Source organism: Pantherophis guttatus, chromosome 7 (assembly GCF_059756535.1).
Source record: "Pantherophis guttatus breed Tessera chromosome 7, ASM5975653v1, whole genome shotgun sequence".
NCBI lineage: Eukaryota > Metazoa > Chordata > Lepidosauria > Squamata > Colubridae > Pantherophis > Pantherophis guttatus.
The window spans coordinates 62,194,324-62,220,983 of record NC_142069.1 but is presented as its reverse complement, the minus strand read 5'-3'; the positions used below and the strand labels follow the sequence as shown (position 1 = coordinate 62,220,983).

Sequence of the window (26,660 nt, the reverse complement as noted above, 5' to 3'; positions counted from 1 at the left end):
AAAACCCTCTCCTACTGTGCAATTATTCATATAATTTCTTGGAGCCCCCATTCCTCCAAATTCTTCTTGAAAGCAAAGAGGATTTTTAAAAATTGAGGAGATTCAGTCACTTATTTATTTCATATGGCATACTTTTGTCAGGGAAACTTTACAGAGCAGTTCTGACAGCCTAATTACTAGTTCATTTAGTTGCGCGCCTAATGGGCCACAGGGTGTGTGTGTGTGAACTAACCTGCATGATATTCAATAATTAATATCCCTCTTCAAAACTATCATAGCAGTATTTCCTGCTTACAATTTGTGAAAATTTTAGAACAGGAAAATGAAAGCCCCCAATTCAAACCATCGTCCTATCCTTCTCTCAGATGCATTCTATCATCATTGGCTGTTTGGTTCCAAAAACAGCAGGTCACCTGTTAGAGCAGGGGTGTCAAACTCAAGGCCTGCAGGCCAGATCCATCCCGCGGGCTGCTTAGATCTGACTGCAAGGCCATCCTGGAAATAGCAAAGGACCAGCCCATGGTGCCCCTGCTAGCGGCCCCCAACAGCCCATTTTTGGCCTGGACAGCCTCCTGTAGCACTCTGCTGGCCAAAATGGGCCTTGGGGGCCTCCAGAGGCCTCCCCCGGCCCATTACTGGCCGAAATGAAGCCTCCGTGGGCTGCATCCGACCCTCTGAGGCTCCGTTTGGGCCTCTAGAGGTCTCCCCCAGCCTATTACAAGCATAAATGGAGTCTCCTGAGGCCTCCCCTGGCCTGTTACAGATGTAAATGGAGTCTCCAGAGGCCTCCCCTGGCCTGTTACAGGCCCAAATTGAGCCTCCATGGGCCGGATTTGATCCTCTCCATCCCATTTCCCATGGCTTTATCATACTTACTTTTCGAAGATCTCCAGAAGAGGCTGACCCACATGGCAGAGGAGCCAAAGTCTTTTATTAGAAGCCCCTGAAGCTGTAAGAAGGTGAGATGTAAGGAAAACAGCTTTCCCCATCTGAATAAAGGACCGGCTTCTCTGTCATGAGGGTTACAGGCTTAGTTTGGGCCCAGTCTGGCCAGCGGTAAGCAGCCTCCTGCCTGCTGCTGACTGGCTAGTTCAAATGAGCAGCTTCAGGGATTGGGGCATGGCAGCCAATCAACAAGGGGCTTGTAGTTCAGCCCGATGAGACAAAGGAAGCAAGCTCCTCATTGACTGGGTTAGCGTCTTCTGGACCTCTGGAGATCTTCAAAAAGGAAGTAATCCATGGGAAATGGGGTGGGGAGGAGTAAGCGGATTCTGGGATGCTAGCAAAGCAGGCCCAGTCTGTGGAGACTCAGTGGGGCAGGATTAGGGGGGAAGCAATTGTGGGGACCCCAGTGGAGCATGAAGTATCTTAGTGGATTGGGAGAGGCCTTGGATGGCCTGCTGCAGCACTAGGCCCCGCATGCTCTTCCCTGCTCTGAGATACCTCATGTGCATTTTATTAACAAATGCATTGGGGAAAGCAGGGAGTGATCACTTTCATTAAAAATGATTCAAACGAATCCCTGGGTTACAAATGTAATTGGCAGACTCTATTACATTTGTAATTTGAGGATTACTTGTATAATGAGAGGGAGGGAGGGTCTCAGGGAAGTCCTGCCTTAGCACTTGGCCACTACAGGTGCCCCCCCAAGTCCTATGCCACGCCCACCATGGCCATGTCCACCATGGCCATACCCCCTGGGCATGCCACGCCCCTGGGCCTTCGAGGTCGAATACAACCTGATGCGACCCTCAATGAAATTGAGTTTGACACTCTCTGCTAGAGGGAACTAGTTTTAGTTCCAAAATTAGGTCTAAAACAAGACTGGAATGATAAAAATAGTTTAGACTTCAGTGGACCTAACCACAGATCAATATCCAATGACAGTTATTGACAATATCCAATGATAGTTATTGACAATAACTGTTCATTGTATAGAAAGAGAGCATAATTAGCAACTGCTTAAAGCTTATAGAAATATACTCACTAATGTGAGTATATTTTATACTCACAAATTTGAATTAATTTATGGAAATATGCATTTTATTTATCTTTGAATAAATGTAGATCACATTAAATATTTTTGCTTTACATCTTAACTTCAAAGTCTGAAAAACTACATCTATCAGAAAATATTACAATTAGTCATACATGTTGGGCAGCTAATAAATACAAGTAAATAAATAATTTATGTAAGTAATCTGTTACTTATTTAATTTATATTAGAATTTAATTTAATTAATTATATATGCTATAAGGTTTGATTTTCAAAGAATTGGCAGATAATACATTTATCGCTATATAGATAGTACATTTATACAATTTGACCAATTATTTGTTAACACATTTTACTAAGTTAAAAATACATTTATATAAATAGAGGCCAAACTTTGATAACATGCTATAATTACAGAAACACCTTCCATTTCAGACATAGGTCTGAATCATATATGAATATTCCCTCTTTGAGAAAAAAAAAGACACACTGCTTTCTTAGTTTTATTCATATGCCATAAACCATAGTTTTAATTAAAAATTTTAAAAATAACCTATATGATTTTATATACACAGTATGGTAAACCGGAACCAAACAAGTCACATTAGGACTGAATGCTATATGAATTCATTGTATTAATCTGTCACATTTGTTTATAAAACTTACATATCCACTTATCATATGCATCATAACATACTTTATTTTTTAAGCAATAAAACAGGGATGTCAAACACGATTTCATTGAGGGCTGCATCAGGGTTGTGGGGAGGGCTGGGATTTGAGGGGTGGCCAGTGGGTGTGGCCATGGTGGGCATGGCCATGGTGGGCATTTGACACAGACTCAAGATGCATTTTTTCCCCTTTGCATTCAAAACAGCTATTCCAGACAAAGGGAGGTTTACTTTCTGGCACAAATAATCTCAATTCCATAATGTAGAGATTAAAGATATGTAGAGTCCCCAGATGCTATGAGGCTTGACACTTTTGTATAAGAGCAGAGCATAAATGGACTGACAATTTCTCTAGATGTCTCTAAAAACTGTCTGTCCAACAGTTTATCAATCTTTGATACAACCTCTGACATAGCCCTAGAGGAGGACTTAATATTAGTAATAATTTACAAAATTGATATACCACCCAATTCTCAATGACCCTTTCAATGACTCAATGACTCTATTTTTTTTAACTGGATATGAAGATTCCAGTGGGTGCAAGAAATTTCAAAGGTAACCAGCTCCACAATAATAATATCTCTAATTTTCTCCCAAACTCAGTAAGTATGGGTCATTGTGAAAACATATGCTTTAAAGAAGCATTGTCCTTATTACATATCCAACAGAATGCCGGATCCTTTTAAATAAAACTCTAACCGAATAATCTTCTCATACACTATTTGCTTTGATTGCCTCTTCTACTCATCCCTCCTTTTTTAGCTAGAGCCATGATGGCGAACCGCTGGCACGTGTGCCAGGCATGGCACGCAGTACCTCTCTGATGGCATGTGAGCCGTCACCCCAGTTCAGTTCCACTGCACATGTGCATGACTCCCAGTAGCCAGCTGTTCTTTGGGTCTCTGCCATACATGCAGGGGGCATGTGCGAGGGGACACATGTACTTACACAGGGGGCAGGATGCACGCAGGATGGCCACACATGCATGCACAGGGGCTGGGCGCATGCAGGGGGCCACACGCGCATTGCATTTTGAGGGTTCGGGTGCACACTTTGAGCACTCAATCTGGAAAAGGTTAGTCATCACTGAGCTAGAAGAACCAAGGTAATATAGATCATTCTAAGCATACAGAATTGTATCATTATAGTAGTAGTCATTTTTTCAATTGCTTTACTAACAAGTCCTAGTCAGACGTTGGTTTCTTAAATGATGTAACTACTACAGGTATCAAAAGCCAAAATATATTTCTCATTTTTAATAAATTCTGATATCAGAAATCAGAACTTTTGTCCCAACATTTATTTTTTTATTTTCTAACTTTCTAAGTTGCCCAACTTCAGTGGATCTTGGCAGTTATTAAAACAATATACAAATACAGAATAACATCTGAAATTTAGCATCATCCAGAGAGAACCACCACCCATTCTTTATCTCGCCACAGAAGAAAAAACAAACAAAAAGGCCGCCCAATCATACTAACCCTGGAAGAAGGCTTTGAAGAAAAGTCATAAGGCTGTTGTTCTGCCCCAGCTACAGATCCCAGAGAATGCAGCACACACAAACTATGAACCAAACTCCAATACTTCCAAACGTAGTTTTTTACAAATGCAGGCTGTTAACTAAAACGTTCTTAACAACCTGCCAGAAATACCACAGAAAGATAAAGTCTTATGAGAGTTGGCAAAAAGCCCAGAAGCAAGGTTTGCAAAGAAAATCCAGATTCAATGATCATCAAGCGAACATGCGTTGTTTCCTGCAGCTTTTTAGAAGCTGTGTGCAAACTTAAATAGGCTAAGGGAGTGGCCAATTAGCCCCAAGCCTTACTCTCAAGGAGACCTCCTCCTGAGTAACCACTCCTGCCTTTTGGCAGCTCTGCGTGCCCATGCATTGAGAAGAGGCTCCTCCACTTCATCCTCTTCACTTAAAGGAGCCTCTGGAGGTTCTGAAGGCCCTGGTTGAATCCCTGCCTCTGGCACCATATCTTCTTCAACCTCCTCGCTGTCTGACTCGAGCGCCAGCTGCACAAGCTGCTGGCGTGACACCACACCAGCCTCTTCGTCGTTGGGGATCAGCAACAATCCGCACAGGCCGCTGGCGGACCACAACAGCTGTGTGAAAGCAGTGTTTTTTTCAAACTTGATGATTTAAGATGCTTGGACTTCGGCTTTTACAGCTGACAAGTGCCAGAACAAAGGTTCCAAGACAGAGAAAGCAAAATCATATTTCAGTTACATTTATTCTCATCTGCTCTAAACTAGAATTCTTTGTATTTTGTTTAGGTTTGCATTCTAATTTGTACAAGTTTGACTGATGGATTTTTCACCCTTAGTTCAGATAATTCCAATTCCTGGGGACCCCACCATTTATTTCTTCTATTATAAGAACTCTGCTTATGCCCAAAGCTCACTGTTATCTAATAGTGGTTCTCAACCTGTGGTCTGCAGAACTTGGGGGGGGCATGATGTCATCACAGGGGGTCTGCGAAGACTTAAAGAAATGTTATGATTTAAATCTTGAATTAAGTCTTGGGGGTCCATGGTCACGGCCCATGCCCACAAAGGGTATTTAAAGGGGGTCCATGGTGAACAAAAGGTTGAAAACCACTGCTCTAACATATCTTACATAAGACATTTTCTTATTCTATGCCCACTTCTTTTTCTATAATAAATTTATTTAAGATATTGTCCAAGATTTTGGAAATCCAATTATAGTACCAGATTAGCACACAATGTACAAGATACACATTTTCTCCTTGCAAAAGCCATGGTGGTTCTTCATCATCAAACTTATTCTTCAATGTATTTAACAATTCTAGATTTAATATGCTTTTCCACTATTTTACCCAATCCAGATGTTATGCTAGTGGACTTCTAATTTCTCATCTGCCCTGAATCTTGTTTAAACACTATTTACACTGGCTGTCTTCCAGTAGAACAACTAATTTTAGTTACAGATAGCATATTTTAGTTTGAAAATCAACAACCTCACATTTGCATGTTTAGTGTTTAAATCCACTAACTCAATTATTTTTTTATTTTTCTACTTCCCTTCAAACTCCCTTATTTCATCATTCCTTTTCAATCATTGTTCTGGCAGCCTCCCAGGAAAAAAATATGCATGCCCTCCTATCTGATTAAACTGATATCTTCTGTTGCAAAGATAAACACAAAGTGTTTGTTCAGCTTTTCATAAATCTCCCCATCCCTTACTAAACTTTTAACATCTTTGCTATAAAGTGGGCCAGCATTTCCCACTTGATTCTCTATTAGATTTTATTGGTTGTTTCAAGGCTTCCATAAATCGATACTAAAAAGCCATGTTCTTCCCTCTATTTATTTTATTTAATTTAACCTTTTATTAATGAAATTACATATATTTTGGCAGAATTTGTGGTCTTTCATATTTTCATGATGTAAGCAGGATTTCCACTTTCCAAAAAGAGCTTCCTTCCTTCTTTAATTGTGCTTTTAATTATAGTGGCAAATAAAAATCCAACATCTGCATTCTATTCAAATTCTATTTAAAAGAGTTTTAAATTATTCCCACTAATTTTAGAGAATTACACAGAGATTTTATCAACTTTTGGTTTCAACTTGCCTTTAATTAAGCTTCTCAACTGTGAAAAGTTGAGAAGTCTTTTTTGAAGCGATCATCTGACCACCCGGACTTTCTATTTACATATTTTGAGTATATGCTTTCTTTCTTTCTCTATGCTCTCAAATATTTTGACAAGGAAGTATTATCTACAGAGCTAAATTTAATTTTCAGCATTCTTTAAGGATACAGTCTTCATTTTTTATCTTTTTTTTTTTTGTATAGAAGATAACATTTCATTAAATGCAGCAATTCTGTTTCTTTTAGATGAGTTTACTGGAAAGAATAACTTAAGTTCAGAGGAGCACAACCACTAGAATCCTCTCAAAGATACCTACGAGTCTTCTAAACAACAGTTCAACATCTAAAATATTCTATTTGTAGGTATTATTCTAAAATATTAAAGCTTTAAAGATGTTGACCATGTTATTGACTATGTTGCTTCTAAATTTTTAAAATGTTAATCCTTTACAGCAAAATATAAGTAGCAAACAGATTTCTTGCCTTACATCTCAATACATTGGATTAAATCCAGTCCAATAGTAGAATCCTATACTGGCATACTTGGTTTGTAATAATGTTTTCAGTAATAGGCATAGAATTGTCACCACAGGAATAAAGACAAACTTGATGAATACCACAAACTGGCAGAGATTTCATTGTAGAAACATTGCCACTTTCCAAGTTATGATGCTTCAGCATAGCCTATATGACAGATGGGGAAGCAACTGTTTCTATTCTTCCACATTTAAAACACACAAAAAACATTTTTCCTATGATACAAGGGCAGGGAAAATAACCCAATGTCATGCTAAGAAACAAGGGGGCTTTTGTATCCTATGATCAAAGAGCAATCCGTACAATCTTTCAAATAATATACCATGGCATCCAAGATAGACATATGATTCCCCCAAGTGATCCCTAAGAAATAACTGGCTTGCTTCTCTCCCCTACAGATATATACAAATATATATTTTGTGCATAATTATTAGGCAAGTGAGTATTTTGACCATATCATCATTTTTATTCCACCTCCAAGCTGTATAAAATTGAATGTTTAGTGGATATAAGCATATCAGCTGATGTGTATTTGTGTAATGAGAGAGGGTGTGGCCTAAGGAGATCAACACCCTGTATCAAGTTGTGCATAATTATTAGGCAGCTTCTTTTCCTCAGGCAAAATGGGCCAAAAAAGAGATTTAACGGACTCTAAAAAAATCAAAAATTGTAAAAAGTCTTTCAGAGGAATGCAGCACTCCTGAAATTGCTAGGATATTGGGGTGTGATCACAGAACCATCAAACGTTTTGTTGCAAATAGTCAACAGGGTCACAAGAAATGTGTTGAGAAAAAACGCACATTAACTGCCAAAGATTTGAGAAGAATCAAACATGAAGCTACCAGGAACCCATTACCATCCACTGCTGTCATTTTCCAGAACTTCAACCTATCTGCAGTGCCCAGAAATACAAGCTGTTCAGTGTTCAGAGACATGGCCAAAGTAAGGAAGGCTGAAACCCGACCACCACTGAACAAGACACATAAGTTGAAACGGCAAGACTGGGCCAAGAAATATCTGAAGACAGATTTTTCAAAGGTTTTATGGACTGATGAGAGTCACTCTTGATGGACCAGATGCATGGATCCGTGTCTGGATCAGTAATGGACACAGAGCTTCACTTCAACTCAGATGCCAGCAAGGTGGAGGTGGGGTACTGGTATGGGCTGGTATTATTGAAGATGAAGTAGTTGGACCTTTTCAGGTTGAAGATGGATTCAAAATCAACTCCCAAACCTTCTGTCAGATTTTAGAAGACACATTCTTCAAGCAATGATACAGGAAAAAGTCTGCATCTTTCAGGACCATGATTTTTATGTGGGACAATGCTCTATTGCATGCATCGAAATACTCCATTGTGTGGCTAGTCAGTAAAGGCCTTAAAGATGAAAGAATAATGGCATGACACCCTTCTTCACCTGACATAAACCCTATTGTGAACTTGTGGGCACTTCTTAAACAGGAGATTTATGGTGAAGGAAATTAGTACACCTCTCTAAACAGTGTCCGGGAGGCTGTGGTTGCTGCTGCACAAAAAGTTGATCCTCAACAGATCAAGAAACTGATAGACTCCATGAATGGAAAGCTTATGACTGTTATTGAAAGAAGGGTGGCTATACTGGTCACTGATTTATTTATTTTTTATGTCAGAAATGTTTATTTGATCATTTTGAGTTGTTTGTTTTTTCTCACTTTAACAGGTACAAATAAATGAGTGAGATAGGCAAATTTTCTTTTTTCATTTAGTTGCATAAAATTTCTGCATACTAATAGTTGCCCAACAATTGTGCACATATATTCTCTTAAGAAAGCCAAAACCTCGCTTTTACTTTCTTAAATATTCAGATTTGAGATTTATTAACATTTTGAATTGACCAAGACCTCTGTAGTTGTTCAATAATAAAATTAATTCTCCAAAATACAACTTGCCTAATAATTGTGCACACAATGTATTTCAGTTTTAACAATGATTTGCAATGCATTCCCTATTTAAGTATTTCCCAATGAATTATATCTAAAATGATTTCAGGCATCCAAAGAAAACAATTTCAAATCTGACACAGAGTGGTGAATATACAATACTCATTTTGTTCTTGTATCTATAATAGGATTGTTCTAACATTAGCCTAACAAACACTATATTTCACAAATATTAATTAACTTTATGTTCAAAACAATCAAGCAAACCCCCCCACATTTTGTTAATTTTAAGAGGAAAACAAAATTAGCTTACTTATTACTAATTAAAACCACTGAATATTTTGATCTTAAATATATTTATAAGTGTATATCTTTTTGTATTTACAGGGAAGTTTCATTTAAAATAATGTCATTATCTTCCAATAAACATTAACAAGACCAAATTGTAAATTGAATTAAATACAAGTACTTTGACTTAATTGAGAAGTATAAAGCCAGTTCCAAATGACCATCTAAAACCATATTCATTACACATTTCCTGTATCAAGACTCTGTAACTTCTAAATCACTTCTTGAAAAATAACAAATACATCAAGTTTCTCCTTGATCTTCACAAATACTTTTCTATTTGACTTAATTCTTATTTCCAATGTACCTTTCAAATAAATTTTATCACTAATACACAGAAGAATATACAAATAATGCATAGAAAAGCCTGTGGATGTTCCCAATAATCCTGAATTAGTTCAACCCTAGGAATCTCACTACCAATAGTGGAGAACTTTGATAACAGCAATCATCTCTTGCCTACCATTCAATAACTCAACCATGTTTTTGCATGCATCTCCCTTGCCTGTGATAACTAACAAAGGCTCAACTTTTACTAAGCAGTCATAGCTACAATTTTGAAATATACTCTCCAGAAATCAAGATGATTTATTCCCACTATAACTTGTGAGTATATTACCATATAATTAAATCTTTCTGACATCAGTAGTGAGATTCCAAAATTTATAACTATGCAATCACGAAATGTTGCAAGGCACTTTATTTTAAAAATACATTATCGAGTTCTTCATGCATGATTACCTAGAAATTCTACCTATTATATCATTTGAAAAAGAGATGAATGTAGAACATACTCTTCAAGGCATCTGTTTATTTCTCTCCTGTCAGTTATTTTAAAATGAAATCTTAATAAGTATTATTTCTTGGCATATTTATTCTTTTCTAATAAATTTTTGGAAGCCCAATGAGACATTCACATTAGCAGTTTAATTGTATGATGGAAAGATCATACATATAATGGAAAGAACTATTAAACTGTACTTAAAGCAGTTTGGTTCAACCAAGATAGGCCAAGTTATTGGCCTGATATATTACTACATTGTAATATATAAAAGCTACTATAAAGGTATTCTTTTGCAACTGTTTTCTTTATGTATTATGCCACAAGATGGAATTTCACTTATAGCCTACAAATTATTTTCACTGATATATTTGATGACTGATGAGTCCAGGTATGGTTAATATTAAGATACTGAAGTGTTAATGTGCATTGATTCTCAACAGAGGAAGTTTATAGTTCTAATATTAACAGCCCTATTAATCTCTCATTTAGAATCCTTATTAGATGCTAAGAACCAACAAAAATAATTCAAAATGGAAATGTCATGAGTGATTAAATAGCTGGACATGATTATCTTAGATCCCCATTTATTTTCCTTTATGGAAATACAAATTAATCTTTCTAAATAACTTTGCATATAAAGTATTGTTATCCATGGTAATTTACTTTAAAATTTTGCTTTTGCTACTAATTTCTGGTGTGTAACTAAGAATAGTTAATGATTGGCCTTTGAATCATTATGATCAGCTAAATATAGTAATTTAAAAAATAAGAAAGATCTGGTTTTTAAAAATGAGTATTCACATCATTTAATATTCTTTGTAAAATCATTTTAAACATTAACACATATAATTAGGCCTAATAATTACTTTTATACTTAAATACAAAATATCTTATTGGTTGTATTTCAACAATTTATGATTATTAATTCACGGTGTTAATTGTTCCCTTCTATATGAGAATGTACCAATCTAACTACATTATTACCAAGTAATAAAGTTGACTGAAATATTTGAGCCATGCCAGTTAGTTCCTTCAGAGATAGTAGGATTTAGTTCTAGAACCATAAACTAATATAAAAATGATAAATAATTCCTTTAAATACTGAACTTAAAATTCCTGTGTGTGAAAATAACGAATGTATGAGTTCAAGGAATAGATATGGAGGTAAATTGGGATCGAACATTAAATTACTATTCTGCTCACACCTGCCCAAACATAAGCCCTAAAGAACTCTGAAGTAATGATTACTCTCCTCCATTATATTTCCCCAATTTTTATATACTATGACTTGAAATGAAATATTTTTTATTCCCCATTCCCCAAAACTTCTCCAATAACTAATGTTATCTGTAACCCAAATTATTACTAGATATGGCAGCCTCCTCAAGACTTCAGATTTACTAGATTTCTACTCCCATGATTCCGAGACATCATATGTACCAAAATATAAGTTGAAAAAGAATGGCAGCTTTTATTTTTGCAGTGGCATGAGTTTGATTCCAGAATTAATTATTATTCCCAGGCTGAATGTGCATTCATGTGCATTTGTCTGCTTCTGCCATTATTTTGCTCCTGGCTCTGCTTGATGGGCTACAAACTTCTATCAAAGGGGGAAAAACAGAATGCACAAGCCTGAAATCTTCCCAAAACAGCAAAACAAGCATGTATTATTTAAGTCTTGCCATTAAATAACTGATAAAATACTTTTAATGGAAAGTTACTTATAAACAGAATCTGCCTCAAGCAATTAGCTTAGTTTCTTGGGAAATCTGTCCAATCTTCTTATTCATCCATATATGACTTTTAATGTCTGAGAAATCACTTGAGTAAAAGGAACTAGCATTTTATTTTTTCCTTTCCTATTTTCATACTCACAACTCCATAGTCCAACATGCCTTACAGCCATTTACCTAGAGACCTCAAAAGCTGTTAGAATTAAACTTTCACTACTTTTTACATCTTGAATTTCAAGAGGGAAATTCAGGAAAAGACTCTCCCACAAGTTAGAATCATGCCTCGAGAGTTCCATCTAGGTCTACTATTATTATTTATTCATCGCTTGTTTTAGGCTAGCATTCTGTATTGTTACTGTTCAAGGCTAACAGTCTCCAGCAAACCCAATCAAGACACTGGGGAAAGATGTTGTGAGACTCACCAATAAAACGACTAAAGTAGATAAAAATCCAGAAATGCAATAATTTATCTTAACCACCAAAATAGATAACAAAAATCCAGAAATGTAATGGCTTATCCTATCCAGAGAAGGGGGACAGTAAAAAAACCATACTATACTTTTTGAAATGCACATGCTGGATGTTGCCAAGTATTAAAACTGGGCCTTCCAATTATTTGCTTAAAGTCTGGTATAAAAGGAGAAGGTCTCATAGCTCTCAAAGAGCACAGCTGATTTAGATTTAAATATATTGAGTACTGCCTGGACAGAAAATAACAGAAGCAAATTGAGAAATAACACAGCCCACACTCAGAAATATCACACTAAACTGTCACAGGTTAAAGAACCAAGAAAGCAAAAAATTAACATGTGTTTAAGATGCACCTTTTACTTCAGTACATTATTAGTAACACCCTCGATAGCTGATTTCGACAGTTCACAAACCTTTAAACCTCTGGTGTGCATCTAATACACCCCCCTCAGGTGCAGGCGCACATAAGTGCACCCGCACAGCCGTCTTGTGGCGTTAAATGAGCGTTTATCCACCAAATATCAAAGCGCAATGCATCCGACTCCACGGGTGCACAAAAACTCTTTGTGGGCGAGTATGTACCCTAACACGCGAGAGGGCGTTTAAAAAAGAACTTCGGAATCACGCCGTTCCTCTACATTTACAACCTCTCTCCAGGAAAACAATGCGGCGTATAAAATCAAACGCCAACATTCATTACATTATTTAGAAATGGGAATGACAAATAAATTGAATCAATAAAATGCAAAGGTGGGGAGGTTAACAATGTATAAAGGGGAGGAGCATCTGTCACCTGCGAAGAACAAACCTGGACACATGGCACGCTGATAGCCTTCCGCATTCCGGGCAGCTTGGAGAAAACTTTGTTGCCGCAAAGAGCACCGGAAGAAAAAGAGGAAGGGAGAGGGGAAGCGAAGTAACAGATTGAAAGTAACTACTGTACTGGACTTTGGGGGTGGGGTAGGGGAAGCTTACCATAGCGCACGCTCCTTAGACAGTCCCAAGCAGATGAGACCGCGGGGGAAGCGGGCGAGAGTGGAATCGTTCGCCCCGCGGACGCAAACACAACGCCACGGCGAAGAAGTGTTTTGCCAAAAGAGACGCCTTCAGTACCTGGACGCGCGAGAAGAGCCGCCGGGTTGGAGGCGTTTCGAAGAAAGCAACACAAGAAAAAGAAGCGACAACAGTAGCTTCTCTGAATGGAGCTGATATTCTTCCGCGGGCGGCGCTGGCTCGGCGACTCCGAGCCTAGGCAACCAGGAATCCGAGGAAACCAAGAAACGACCTCAAAAGCAGCTGCGCGGGGTCTCGCGTTTTCTCTCTGAGGCTCGCGCCCTGGATGGAACGTGCCACCTCTTCTTTTCTATGAGCGCGCTTGTTGAGGATTCAAATAATTTAAAAATGCCGACCCTTACACGCACGCGCCCCTGCAACTTGAGGGTGGGGGGAGAGAGAGAGAGGCTCCCTGGGAAGTTGCAAAGTTGTGATAATAAAACTTTGCGGCGGGGAATTACAGCAATTGTGTCGTCAGCACCTCCCCATCCACCCCTTTCTTCCCGGCCAAAAGTTCAATGGGAGCCGCGCCTGGGCTTTGCCTCTTCCTCGCACTTCTGGGCTTTGCTTGCAGAGCAGGACATTAGGATTCGCTGTCAAGCGTCCTCCTTGACGTCAGGCCCACCTGCTAGGTAAACAAAAACCTCGGAGAAGTTGTTCGCTCTTTTCCGCCTCTTGATTAAAACCACCGGCTTAGAAAGTTCTGCAAGAAAACAACACCGCACACTTAATTGTCGACGCCGAGTTGCTCTCGCAGTTCGAAGGCTTTTGAACTAATGGGCAGAGGAGGTTTCCAAGGGCTCTTAGCGACAATGCTTAGAAGCACTGTAACAGCGGCTGAAAACAATCGCCTTGGGGTGCGACTTTAGGAGTTTGGCCAAAGCGAGCATATTTCAGACCGCCTTTCCCTTACTGAACGTGGCGCTTTAGTTTGCAGTAAACCCGAAGAACCTAACTGTGACCTCCAACGCATCCCATTTTCGCGAGAAAGGCGAAAGGCACTTGGGGGCCCTCAAATGGGCTAAGGCGAGCGACCCAGCCTCTCGCTTAAAAAAGTATGACGTAAATCCCTCACAATCAACCGGCCCATTGCATCCCTTTTGAAGAGCTGATGCGGAGAGACTCGGTTTTAAGTGACCGGACAGCGATTCCTCACTAACATTTTTGCGCAGCACAATTCTCCGTGTTTGTACTCAAAAGCTCCTAGTATTTTTATCCTGGCATTGTCAAAACCGGAATTGCATTCCTTACAATTCCACGCAGGTTTTCTCCTAAATAAGTCTCAGGGCATCTCGTCGGGTTTGCTTCTGCAAATGTGTATAAACTGACAGGTGAGAACGTTTGATATTTGGTGTCTTCAAAGAAGATGACGAAAAAAAGCATCCTGCACAAGTTCGGGAACTTTCTGCACCTTATGGTCCCTCTGTATGTTTTAAAACTGGTGATCCCTGGCAGTGATTGGAAGGCCGTCACGTTTTGCTCGTGCTACCAGGCGTCGCTCGTTTCTCTTAAACTGCATAGGTGAAAAGGGCGTTTAACGTTTGTGTGCTTCAGTATACTCGACAAGTGGTCTTTCCTTCCGCTAGTTATTGGAATTTTAGCTGAGGCCCGAGGAATACATTCGGTTGCAAGTAGACAATAAAAGCAACCTACCCATTCCTTGCCTTTTGCGTGTCTGATGGTATTGTCAAGATCTTAAAGAATGTTAGGATATGTTAAACGCATGGCAGCGTGACCGGAATATTTTTTATTAAGAGGTTACACGAGCAATTAAGAACTCTGCAAGATAAAAACTACTTAACGTCGGAAAGTGGCATAAGCTATTCTTGAAAGAACTTTTCCTTCTCCAGTTTCAATCCACATATCCGTCTATCAGAACCCTAAATTGTAAGGGCAAAGTCTACCTCTTGCAAAAACGGATCTTGTGTCCCGCTGAAACCGTCTATGACTCTACGCCAAAGGAAAGGATGGTCAGACCCCAAGTCTTATACAGGGCAACTTTCTAATACACATACATGCTAGGTAATTTTAGAGCCATTGTAGTGCTAGGGGAATATAAAAAAATTTCTGGCGACGTATATTCGACCATGATGAACCCCATTAAAGTAATAAAAGTACATCTGTATCTCAAATATATAAACTTTAATTATTGCAATCCTATTTGCAACAACTACGCAAAACAGACTTAGGTGACTAAGCGGAAAATGCAGGTCGAATTTGGACGGTTGTGTTTTGAAGTATAGCTTACTTTGTAGGAAGAGTTGTCAGGGTGTTCTTTTAAAAGAACGGTGGATCTGACTGAAATAGGAGCCTCGTGAAAAGCAGTGCGAAGTATTTTCACTGGCGCTACACAAATTAGGGGTGTCCCCCAGCAGTAACTGTTTCTGCACCGAGTGGAAAATGGAAGTCTGGGACAGGAGGCAAAAGAATTGCAGTACTACCGGTGTTTGCAATTTCTGCATAGTATTGTACTTTCTCATTTCATGATATGTTAAAGCGAAAACGGGAAACTAGGAAAAGATCGGAAAATCACAGTTCCATAAAGATGATGGGTTGCTATAGCAAGCGTAGGAAAAAAAAAAAAAGACTGGGAAAGATACAAAGAGAGAGAGGTGTGTGCACGCGAGCGATGATTGTACAATTGTTTCACTCGCGTTCTGGAAAACAGCCAGTTCCCATCAGCGTAAGTATAATCGCACCTCTACTTCGAATACTTTTCGGGCTATTTTGGGAGATCTTCGGGCAGATTAGACGGAGTGGCTTTCCATCCGCATCGGAAAGGGCAGGAGGGGCGAGAGAACGGGACCAAAAACCAGAAATGTGGGCGCCAGGTTTTGCTAGGAGCTGAATTGTGTTTTGTTCAGATTCCTAACTCTCAGCCAATAGGGCTTCCTCGAGTTCGCGAGGTGAAAGTTCAGCCCGACGGCGCGCGCACTCGGCTATTATCCGGACTACAGGCAAACTGGTGGGTGGACAGGAAAAAATATCTGGCCTCGCGGACCTCCCCTGGTCTTTCCTCCGCCCCCTTGATTGCCAGAGTGGCTCCGACTTCCCGAGGTGTGGCTCTCGCCCAGATTCTGAACACATCTATTAAGAAGAAAGTCCCACGGATCTCAGGGGTTTTAGAAAGGTAGGGGGTTAGGATCCTAACCTTCAGCAACTCAGAATTAACCGACGGTCTCGCGCCTCCTTAAAAAAAAGTGGAAAGAATTCGGAAGCGAACGCAGAACTCCTTACTTCCGAGTAAATGCTTGCAGAAAGAGAGGTTAGACTGGGGTCAGCTGAAATTATCGAGGGTTTTTCTTTTTCCTACGCCGAGCCATTAGTTTTGAAACGGACCGCTGTTCCGTAGATCTGCCTCGAAGTATAGGAACCAGGTTTCTCTGCCTCAGCTTGGGCTCCAGGCATTGCTTAGATAAACGGATAGGTAGCCCAGTTGTGGCCCGGTGTAAAGGACCTCCAGACAACTCCAATAACGCGTCAAACGAAATTTCAACTCCCAGTGCGGGAAAGCTCGTTCGCCACGCGCAACCTGTAGGCTTTGGCTCAGGCACTGCCTTCCTGAGGCGCTTCGGCGAGAGGACGCCCGGGACCGAATTAAGGTATCCTGCAAGAAGTTGTTTTCCGAACGTACCTCTTCAAATGCACAGCCTTAAGGGGGTCGCCCCTTATCTTTTATCAGAATTAAGCCGCGGACGAAGCAAAAGTAAAACCTTGACTCCGGCAAAATTGGTAGAAGTTTTCTGCTTTAGGACTCCGCGTATCTAGTGCAAAGAAACCCGGGAAGGTTCCTATCCTCCCTTTTCCCATGCCAAAAGAAGACGCTCCCGTTGCACAAGACTTTCAAGAGCTTGGGTCTTTGGAGTCATTTAAATCGGGATTTAGGCTTTGCTTCCCGGGGTAGATTCTGACGTCTCTGATTTTCGCCATTCATCTGGGAGGGTTAGGCTCTCGCGCCTAAGAACTTTTGCTTTGGGGTCAAGTTTGCTGGAAATCAGTGGAAGCTTAATTCCAGATTCAGATGTTGTGAGCTGGCTTAGATTGTGCTTATATTTTCAAGAATCTTTTCGAGACAAAACATTTTCCTGTGCTTTCTATTATTAGTATTGTCATTTTCTTTAAAACTCTTGAAAGCTGACATTTGGAAACCATTTTCTTTCCAAAACCAAGCTATTTTATTTGTTTCTCTTGTAGGATCCAGATTTCACCTCCCAACAGAGTTGCACTATATGTTGTACTTCAAACAACCCACTTTTAATTAATATATTTCTTTTCCTTGTGCCTGGCAACACTGGGTGGAGATCAGATTGCCAGTTTTCATTTGTTTGTAAAGGAAAAGAGAAAAACAAACATGCTCCTCTAATGGGATTATCTCTCCCACCATCACCACACAGACTTTTTCTCCTTCCCGCTGACTCCCATATTGTTAACTGAGACAGTTTGAAAGACAGGGGAACAAACTGCCTTTTAAAACTGATTTCAGATCAAGGGGATTCTTTGACTACAGCAAAAGTAAAGCAAAATCGATAGAGTTATACTACCATCTATTGTTAAATGTCGGGACTACACAATACCAGTCTCCTAACAAAACTTACGCAAAGAGTGGACAATCCCTTTCCAAGTTCCCCTCTCCATTTTGAGACTCCATTTCAATTTATCTAAATGTGTTAATGGTCTGACACTATTGCGCAATATGATTTTCCAGGAAAGGCTTCTTTTTCAAGGCAACTTTGGAACAGTTGCTAGCAGGCCTGAGGAGAGGAGGGTGTAGCCGGTAACCAAATTTTTAAAAAGAAAACCAATATTGGGTATATACTTCATACTCTATACTTTGTGTGTATAGCAAAACCACCTTGCAGCCTTGTTTGACATAACCTTTATTAATCGGAAACTCAGTGAAGATATTTATGTAATTTATTGAATTTTAATTTCATTACTTATTTATTTAGGTTTGCAAGTTTAGTTTTGTTTATGAATATATTTTATATTTCATTTCAATTTATGAATGGTTATGAAATGTCATCTCAAAAATCTGGAGCTCAAAAATACAAGAAAAACAAACGTCATGAAATTAATAAAAAAGGGTGACATGCTTTTTCAATTTGGCGTTAAATGCAAAACAAGCAAAACTAACCAAAATGAAACTTTAAATTCAGAACAATGTGAGACAAGTGCAGAACTGAAACAAAGGTCAGAATCTCATGAGGTGCCAGTTTGGATTTTCAAGAAACATCAGATCAAGTAAATTCTCAATTTAAAGATTTAAAGAAACAATTGAATGTTAGTGGTTAGGGTTAGGGTTAGGATTCTGTCTACAGAATCTGGGCATAGCAGACATAGTGAAGAGAAGAGTAGGTCAAATACTGGAATTGATATTAGACATCTTATAACAGATGTGCCTTCTCATTTGGATATAGAAAACTATGTTATTAAAGGTCATACTGGCTTTCCTAAAACATTTCCAAAAGATATAGATAACCAGGTTTTCCCCAAGAGTATTCTAACATTTCAAAGTTTAAATGGTGAAAAACATGACCAAGATTGGCTTGTTTGGAGTGAAGTCAAACAAGCATTATTTTGGTTTCCTTGTCGACTGTTTTGGAACAAGATTTGTTGCAGCAGTAGCTCAGCATCTAACTCTATGGTTGCATCAACAAAAGGATGGTCAGCAGCTAAAAAATAGTGAAAATTATGTATTCGCATCCCAGAACATGAGAGAAGCAATAGTCATAGGCAGTGCTACCTGGCTTGGCGAGAACTAGAAAGACGGCTGTCATCTGGAAAGGGCATTGGCAGTCTATTTGAGGCATCAATTGAAACGGAATCTGTCAAGTGGTACAACATCATGAAATAAATCATTGATGTACTATTCCTTGGTGAATGGGGCTTGCTTTGTGTTTCAGTTCCCAGCCGCATTGGTGAAAAAGACAATGGAAATTTTTTTGGAGTCATAGAGTAGTTGTCTCATTGGGCTCCAATTCTAAAGAACATGTGTTGAAAGTTAGAGTCACAAGAAAAGGGAGAACTACTTCAAGTACATTATCTCAATGCCAATTCCCATAACAAGTTAATTGCTGAATGTTCCTCACTTATAAAGCAACATATGTTGGAGGAAAATTGCAAAACTTTGCTGTTATTGTTGATTCCACGCCAGATTCATCCCATGTTGAACAAACATTTCTTTTGCATTATGTAATACCGTATGAAAACCAGTGTGAAATTGTAGAAAGATTTTTACGGTTTGTTGACACAAGCCATAAAACAGGATGTGACATAGTACAGATGATCGTAGAAACATTGAAAGAACACGATATGCAACTATTGGATTGTCATGCACAGAGCTATGACAATGCAGCCAACATGGCAGGAAAATATAAAGGTGCACAAGCAAGAATACTTGAGCAATATGAAACAGCTTGTGAAGGAGCCCATATTAATTTTGTTCCAGCACTTAATAATCTTGGCCCTGGTTGCTAGTTAGTTACATGAATCTTAGTTCTGCCTTTAGGATGCACAGAAATCTAGGTTATCAAATCTGTAAGCATTCAGAAGACCATTAAATAGCAACAAAGAGATACCAAAAAACTCTTTAATTCTTTCCTACTGTCTGCTAGTAATTTTTGAGTACAGATCGGATAGTCCTATAGAACAGTATATCCTTAAAAGACAGTAAATATAAAAGAAGGGACAAATGAACCTAGATGCTGATTCCCAGATATAATAGTGGTCGTTCTGCCTTCCTCAGACATAGGAGGATAGAACTCTAATATTTAAAATATGAAATATTCAAACTTTTAAACTCACTTCATCTCTCAGTATTTATTTCATATTCCTCACATGATCTCTGAAACTTGAAGCAACCATGCTTGGATAAAAAAAAATATCTGCAACAGATTCTTCAAAAAGGACAGATATGGAAGTACAGAGTCAATGCTTTTTATCAACTGACTCCTGATGCTAAATTGGGGTGAATGAAAAATCTTCCCCCACAATCATTTCCTTGGAGGATTTACCAGAGTCTTAAGGGCTTTTCTGCACTATGGTCTTAAAGTGTTTGCCTCTGATGAATAAACCAGCTGGAAGTGAATTAAGGAATTCCTTTCTATAATTTCAGTCCTTTTCTCTGTTTTGGCTATTGTGATGGTTCTCTCTGGACCATATTTACCATGGCTCCTGACTGGTGGATTCCCTATTTTTTATAAGAAAGGGATCACAGCCCCCCCCCCACCCCGGTCACTAGGATAAAAGGAAAAACTGACAAAATTATGTTCAATTTCACTTGATTAAAAAAACAAAAATCTATTGTTTCCTTCTTTCCATCAATGAAATTAAAAGCATTGCTTTCAAATGACATAATAGGACCATGATGGCGAACCTATGGCACGCATGCCACAAGTGGAACGCAGAGCCCTCTCTGCGGGCATGCCAGCCTTCGCCCCAGCCCAGGTCCACCCCGCATGCATGTGTGCCTCCTGCTGTCCAGCTGGTCTTTGGGTCTCTGCCACGCATGCATGGGGGGCATGGTGCATGCGCGGGGGTGTGGCGTATGTGCAGGGATGCAGGTTGGTGCAGGAGGCTTTCCAGGCCCAAAACAGTCCCCCCCCAGCACTCTGTTTTAGGCCTGGAAAGCCTGCACCAACCTGGAAGCCAAAATGGGGTATGGGGGGCCGCATGAGCCCCCCCATGCCCCATTTTCAGCCTGGAAAACCTGCACCAACCTGGAAGCCAAAACGGGTGAGGCGCATGCACAGGGGAGTGCGGGGGCACTTGCATTGCATTTGGGGGGTTCGGGCACACATGCATGAATTCCCTGCACCAAAAAGGTTAACCATCAGTGTAATGGGACATTTCATATTTACACAAAAAATGCATAAAAGGCAAGTCACTGGGACAAACTACTTTTTGAGATTATTGCAGCCCAGATAACATCTAGGACTGTGTTCCTTCTTTTTCTTTACCAACTCTTCATTTGCTTTCTCAGCCTTTCTGTCTGACCAGCATATTGCCAGGGACAGATCACTTTTCAGAAATCCACACCAATAACTTGAAAAGAGTTTTTGACATTAGTTCAAGAGCCACAAAAACAGATCTTGTAACCTCACCTAATCTGGGCAACATTAAACTAATGAGGCTGTTGATATGCCAAGTTTTGACCTTATTCAAGGATTATTATTATACAATAAATACTTGTAGTAGGATGTGCAAAATGTGCCTGAAACAGCTTGTTATTTGCTTAAACTGAAACACATAATTTGAGCTGGAGCTAAGATACAAAAGCTTAAGAAAGCATCCCAAATGTTCATATTCTGTATTCAAAAAGCTTCAGCTGTAGAGAATATGCTGTAGTAGCAGATTATGATATTTTAAAACAAATAAATAAATGCTCCTAGGAGAGAGTGAATGACATAAAGTTATTCATTGGAATAACTAAATAAGATCTCAGTACTTCCTAAAGTCACTATCTATGGCTAAGATTGAGCAATTTATTGAAAAGTTGATATGTTCCAACTCCAGGACGAATCAGGAACTTTATACCATATGCATTTAGAGAAGAAAAATATAGTTAAAACATTCTTTCAAAAACACTACCGACAGGAAGATGTCCCGGAAGATCAAATTAGAAAATACCTTCATAAAACCAATATCACACATTTTGAAGAAGAACACAGAGAGATCTTGAACTGGCCCATAACAATGTTCGAATTGATTGAAACTCGCAAAAAATAAAAGAACAATAAAACCCCAGGACTAGATGGAATTCCTACTGAATTCTACAAAATCTGCCAACAATCAATAGACGAAACATTGTTACAAGTGTTTAATGCAGCATTACTGACAGCTGAAATTCCAAAATCCTGGACAGAAACCATCATTACATTAATACACAAAGAAGGCACAGACCTGAACCAAGTTAGAAACTATAGACCAATTTCATTACTCAATGTGGATTATAAACTATGTCAATTCTAGCAGAGAGACTCAAAGCAATAATTCATAAATATATACATCCAGATCAAAATGGCTTCATACCCAGGAGACAGATCAAAAACAATTTGAGAACGATTATAAATATTTTGGAATATTATGATCAGAAGATAGATAAAGCAGTAGCCCTAATCTCACTTGATGCCCAGAAGGCCTTCGATAACTTAAATTGGTCCTTTCTTATAATACAACTGGAGTCGATGAATTGTGGAGAGAAATTTCTTAAATTGATAAAAAAAAATTTACTCCCACCAAACAGCAAAAATCTCAATAAACGGCGATATGACACAAATTTTTGATATCCAGAAAGGAGTACGACAAGGATGTCCTATGTCACCCTTACTATTTATAATAGCACTGGAAGGAGGAAGATATCAAAGGTCTTAAGATCCGGGGAGAAGATGATGTGGCTCCGTCCTCCGAGCCTATCTTATCGGAGGAAGAAGGCTCCGAACATGAAGGAGAGGAGACGGCCAGACCTCCCTCTCCAGGACCCTCCTCTCTGGCAATGCCTCCGGAGGACACTGAAGGCCAAACGATAGGCTCAGAGCCAAGCACGTCCCCGCAGCCACAGGTGGACAGCGACAAGGAAAATAAGTGCTGGCTGGACCCTTGCCAGAGGCGCAGGGAGAAACGTGCGCACAGAGGGGAAGGCGTGCCAGAGATTAGCTGAGTCACTGGACCACACCCCACAGGCTATAAAAGGGAATGTGGTGGCCATTCCGACTCTGTGGCGGACAAAGCTAATCTCTGGCGAAGCACTTTGCACCTTCAGACACAACATCTATTTGCCGTGGATTTAATTCAAACTGTGTGTATTTTTGTCTGTGTTATCGGAGTAAAAACTCTTGGCAGGCAGCCACGGAGTTGCTGCCAAGTTCCTTATCACTGACGTTGTGTGTTTGAAGAGTTTATTTAACCCTCGGCTGGCTGGTTGGGTGTGTGCGTGATACGGGGACAGAACAGAAGAGTACAAACTGCTCGCCTTCACAGATGATGTAATTTTTATTCTGGAAAACCCAAGACTATCCGGACCCAGGCTGATGGCAATGATAGAGGAATACAGAGATGTTGCGGGCCTCAAAATAAACAAACAAAAAACGAAAGTACTGACGAAAAATATGACTCTGACACAGAGGTTGAAATTAGAAGAAGAATTAGGAATTCAAATAGTAAAGAAGATAAAATATTTAGGTATCTGGTTGATGGCAAAAGCTATTACGATCAAAGAAGACAATTATACTAAATTATTAAAAGAAATTAAAAAAGATTTGGAAATTTGGAATAGACTGCAACTGTCACTGATGGATAGAATCGCCTCAATAAAAATGAACATACTGCCAAGAGTATTATACCTATATCAGGTAATACCAATACAGCCAGGAAGAGACTTTTTCAAGAACCTTAACAAATCAATAACAACGTATTTATGGCAGGGAAAGAAGGCTAGAATCAAGATCAAAGCTTTACAAGACTCACGAGATAAAGGAGGCCTGGCAGTACCAGATTGGGAACTCTATTACAAGACTGCAGGGCTGACCTGGATCAAAGAATGGATGAAATTGGACGATAAAAGAATTCTATATTTAGAAGGCTTCGATCTAATGCGAGGATGGCATGCTTTCCTATGGGACAGACCGGACAAACGACATATGTATTTCCAACGACATATAATTAGGGCTTCACTATTTAAGATTTGGCAGGAAATCAAAAAAATCATTATACCAGAATTCCAAAATGGTGGTCCCCGATGGAGGCATTGTTACACCCAAATACCCTCGAGATAGGAAAGATGATGCGGTATCAAGATCTATTAAACCAGGAAGATGAATTTATCTCAAGACATCAACTCCAAAACGGTGGCATAAATATTGACTGGTGGCCCTATACTCAAATGCACTCAAGGTATACAGCAGACAAAAAACACTTTGGAATCTCGAACAACTTAAACGAACTGGACAAGATCTTACAAGGCGCGGAACAAAAGATGATAACCAAAACATACAATTACCTTCTTAGATACAAATTATTAGAAGAAACAGTTAAAGAAAACACGATAACATGGGCCAGGGATATAGGTCACAACATTCAATTGGCAAATTGGGAGAAATTATGGAAACAAAATATTAAAATGACAAGGGCCACAACGTATAAAGAGAATCTCATCAAAATGTTTTATAGATGGCACCTACCAACGGCTCGATTAGCTAAAATTTATCCAAACGCCCCCTCATCTTGTTGGAAGTGTAAAACCAAAAAAGGGACGTATTTTTATGCTTGGTGGAAATGTAAAAAAGCCCAACAATATTGGCAAGACATTAAAAAAATTATTGAAGAAATAACGAATCTACAAGTAGAAGACAGCCCAGAATTTTTTTTTATTTGGCATGACAACAGCACAATACACCAAAGAGACAAAATACCTTATTATACATATCCTCACAGCAGCAAGACTACTGTTTGCTCAAAATTGGAAGTTAGACCAACTCCCAACCAAAGATAAAATTATCTCAAAGATAACAGAATGTGCCGAGATGGACAGATTGACACTGGAACTCCAGGACAAGGAAGAAAGTGACTATTACCGTGTGTGGCACCAATGGTACCAATGGCTGGAAAGGAAAATAAACATAACCATAGACAATAACTAGGGTGAAAGATTATCAGTAATAAGGAGAGGATGTAAATATATCCTAAGTCTTAAGTTGAATTAAGAACTTAATATTACTTTCTCATTAATATGTAAAGAAATATACTATATATACTAGTATAAAAGACCGAAATAGTGCTATCCCAGTCTCCCATAAGTCTCAGAATAAACAACACAAAATGTCTGACAGGCCTGAAAGTGATGATTGGAGATATCATCCCACTATGGCCATTTAACAATTTTATCTACATAGAAGGAAAAAAAAACTGACTACAAAAATATCATACATTTGAGCCTATGAATTAAAAAGAATAAATATTTGACCTTTACAGGAAGGAGTCATAAAATATGGGTGTGGCTGGCGGATGAGGTCCAAAAAGACCGAAATAGTGCTATCCCAGTCTCCCATAAGTCTCAGAATAAACAACACAAAATGTCTGACAGGCCTGAAAGTGATGATTGGAGATATCATCCCACTATGGCCATTTAACAACTTTATCTACATAGAAGAAAAAAAAAAACTGACTACAAAAATATCATATATGTGGCCTGCTGCCACCGACGACCTCCCATCGACCCGTGTGCTCCCACAGAGAGGGCCTCCTCGGAGTGCCATCAGCCAAACAATGCAGGCTGGTGACCCCCAGGGGGAGGGCCTTCTCTGTGGGGGCTCCCACCCTCTGGAATCAGTTGCCCCCAGAGATAAGGAGAATCCATGACCTCAGTGCCTTCCGCCGTGCCCTTAAAACCTTCCTTTTCCAACAAGCCGGGCTGGCCTAATTCTTTTTAAGTGTTTTTAATTGTTTTGTTTATTGTTTTAATTAATGGGGCCAAATTTATATATATATTTTTAACTGTATTTTAATATTTGTATTTGATGTTTTTATTTGGCTGTTCACCGCCCTGAGTCCTCAGGGAGAAGGGCGGTATACAAATTCAAAAATAAAATAAAACAAATAAATATACACACACACACACACACTGTTGATGACAAAAAGCATATATGTAGAATGTTGTGTGGGTGGTGGGAGTTTTGTTTGTTTTGTATTGTCTTTGTATTTTTGTCTATATTTTAATAATAAAAATATTAAAAAAGAAAAGAAAAGTTGATATGTTCCTTCAGTAAAGACGTAGGGTTGAATTTTGCAGAAAAGATTTTGCTGACTGCTGCATATCAGAACGTCTGGCCTATAATTACCATAATTTCTTTCAACATGGATCACCAAAGCATCAGAGATAGAGAATAGGACCACATAACTTAACCATTGCAAGAACAAAGCTTTCCTTCCACAGGAAGCAAATCTACTTGACAGAAACTTCGTCAAACTGAATATTATACAGCTCTTCCAATATAGAGAAACTCTTAGTAGAACCTTTTTGGTATCAATGGGATAGAAGAAGAATATTGCTTCTGAACATGCGCGAAGATGGTGGCTCGTAGGTGAAGCTCCGATGCCTCGGGGGAGAAGTAGGGCCTGCTGAGGACTCTCGGGGGGCCGAATATCAGCTGTTGGCCCCGGTCCAGCATGAGGAATGTGCGGGCGGCCTGTTGCGAGCTTTTGAGCTCCCCTGGACGATCGGTGTGGGCGGCTGGAGCCGAAAAACGCCGCGAGGCTATGGCGGTGGTGAACGGGAGGCTGGAGCAAGGTCGGGGTGGCGCCGGGTTGCCTTGGCGTCCCCCCCAGCGGCACCCCCCCCAGCGGCGGCCGGAGCGGGGAGGGGTATGGGGAGACAGCGGCTCGTTGGAGCGTCGCTGCCCCCCCCAGAAAAGCACTCCGATATGGTTCCCAGCTGTCAGCAGCGGCCGCGACGGTTGGAGCGGCGGCTGCAGTGGCTGGGGATGAAACGACGGCCACTGGGGCGGTGCTGGGTGGAACAGCGCTACCCTGGCTGTTT

The 26,660-nt window shown here is 39.7% G+C and overlaps 1 protein-coding gene and 1 pseudogene across 1 annotated transcript in view; one reads left to right on the top strand and one right to left on the bottom strand.

The window, feature by feature from the left end:
- The window catches only part of FOXP2 (forkhead box P2), a 1,221,669-nt gene extending 1,208,386 nt beyond the window's left edge, over positions 1 to 13,283 (bottom strand). Inside the window, exon 1 of the mRNA XM_087874168.1 lies at positions 13,052 to 13,283. The gene's annotated coding sequence lies outside the window, so the exon portion shown is untranslated. The remainder of the gene's footprint in view (positions 1 to 13,051) is intronic.
- LOC148112889 (uncharacterized) overlaps positions 1 to 26,205 on the top strand; it is a 36,556-nt pseudogene extending 10,351 nt beyond the window's left edge.
- The last annotated feature ends 455 nt before the right edge of the window (positions 26,206 to 26,660 follow it).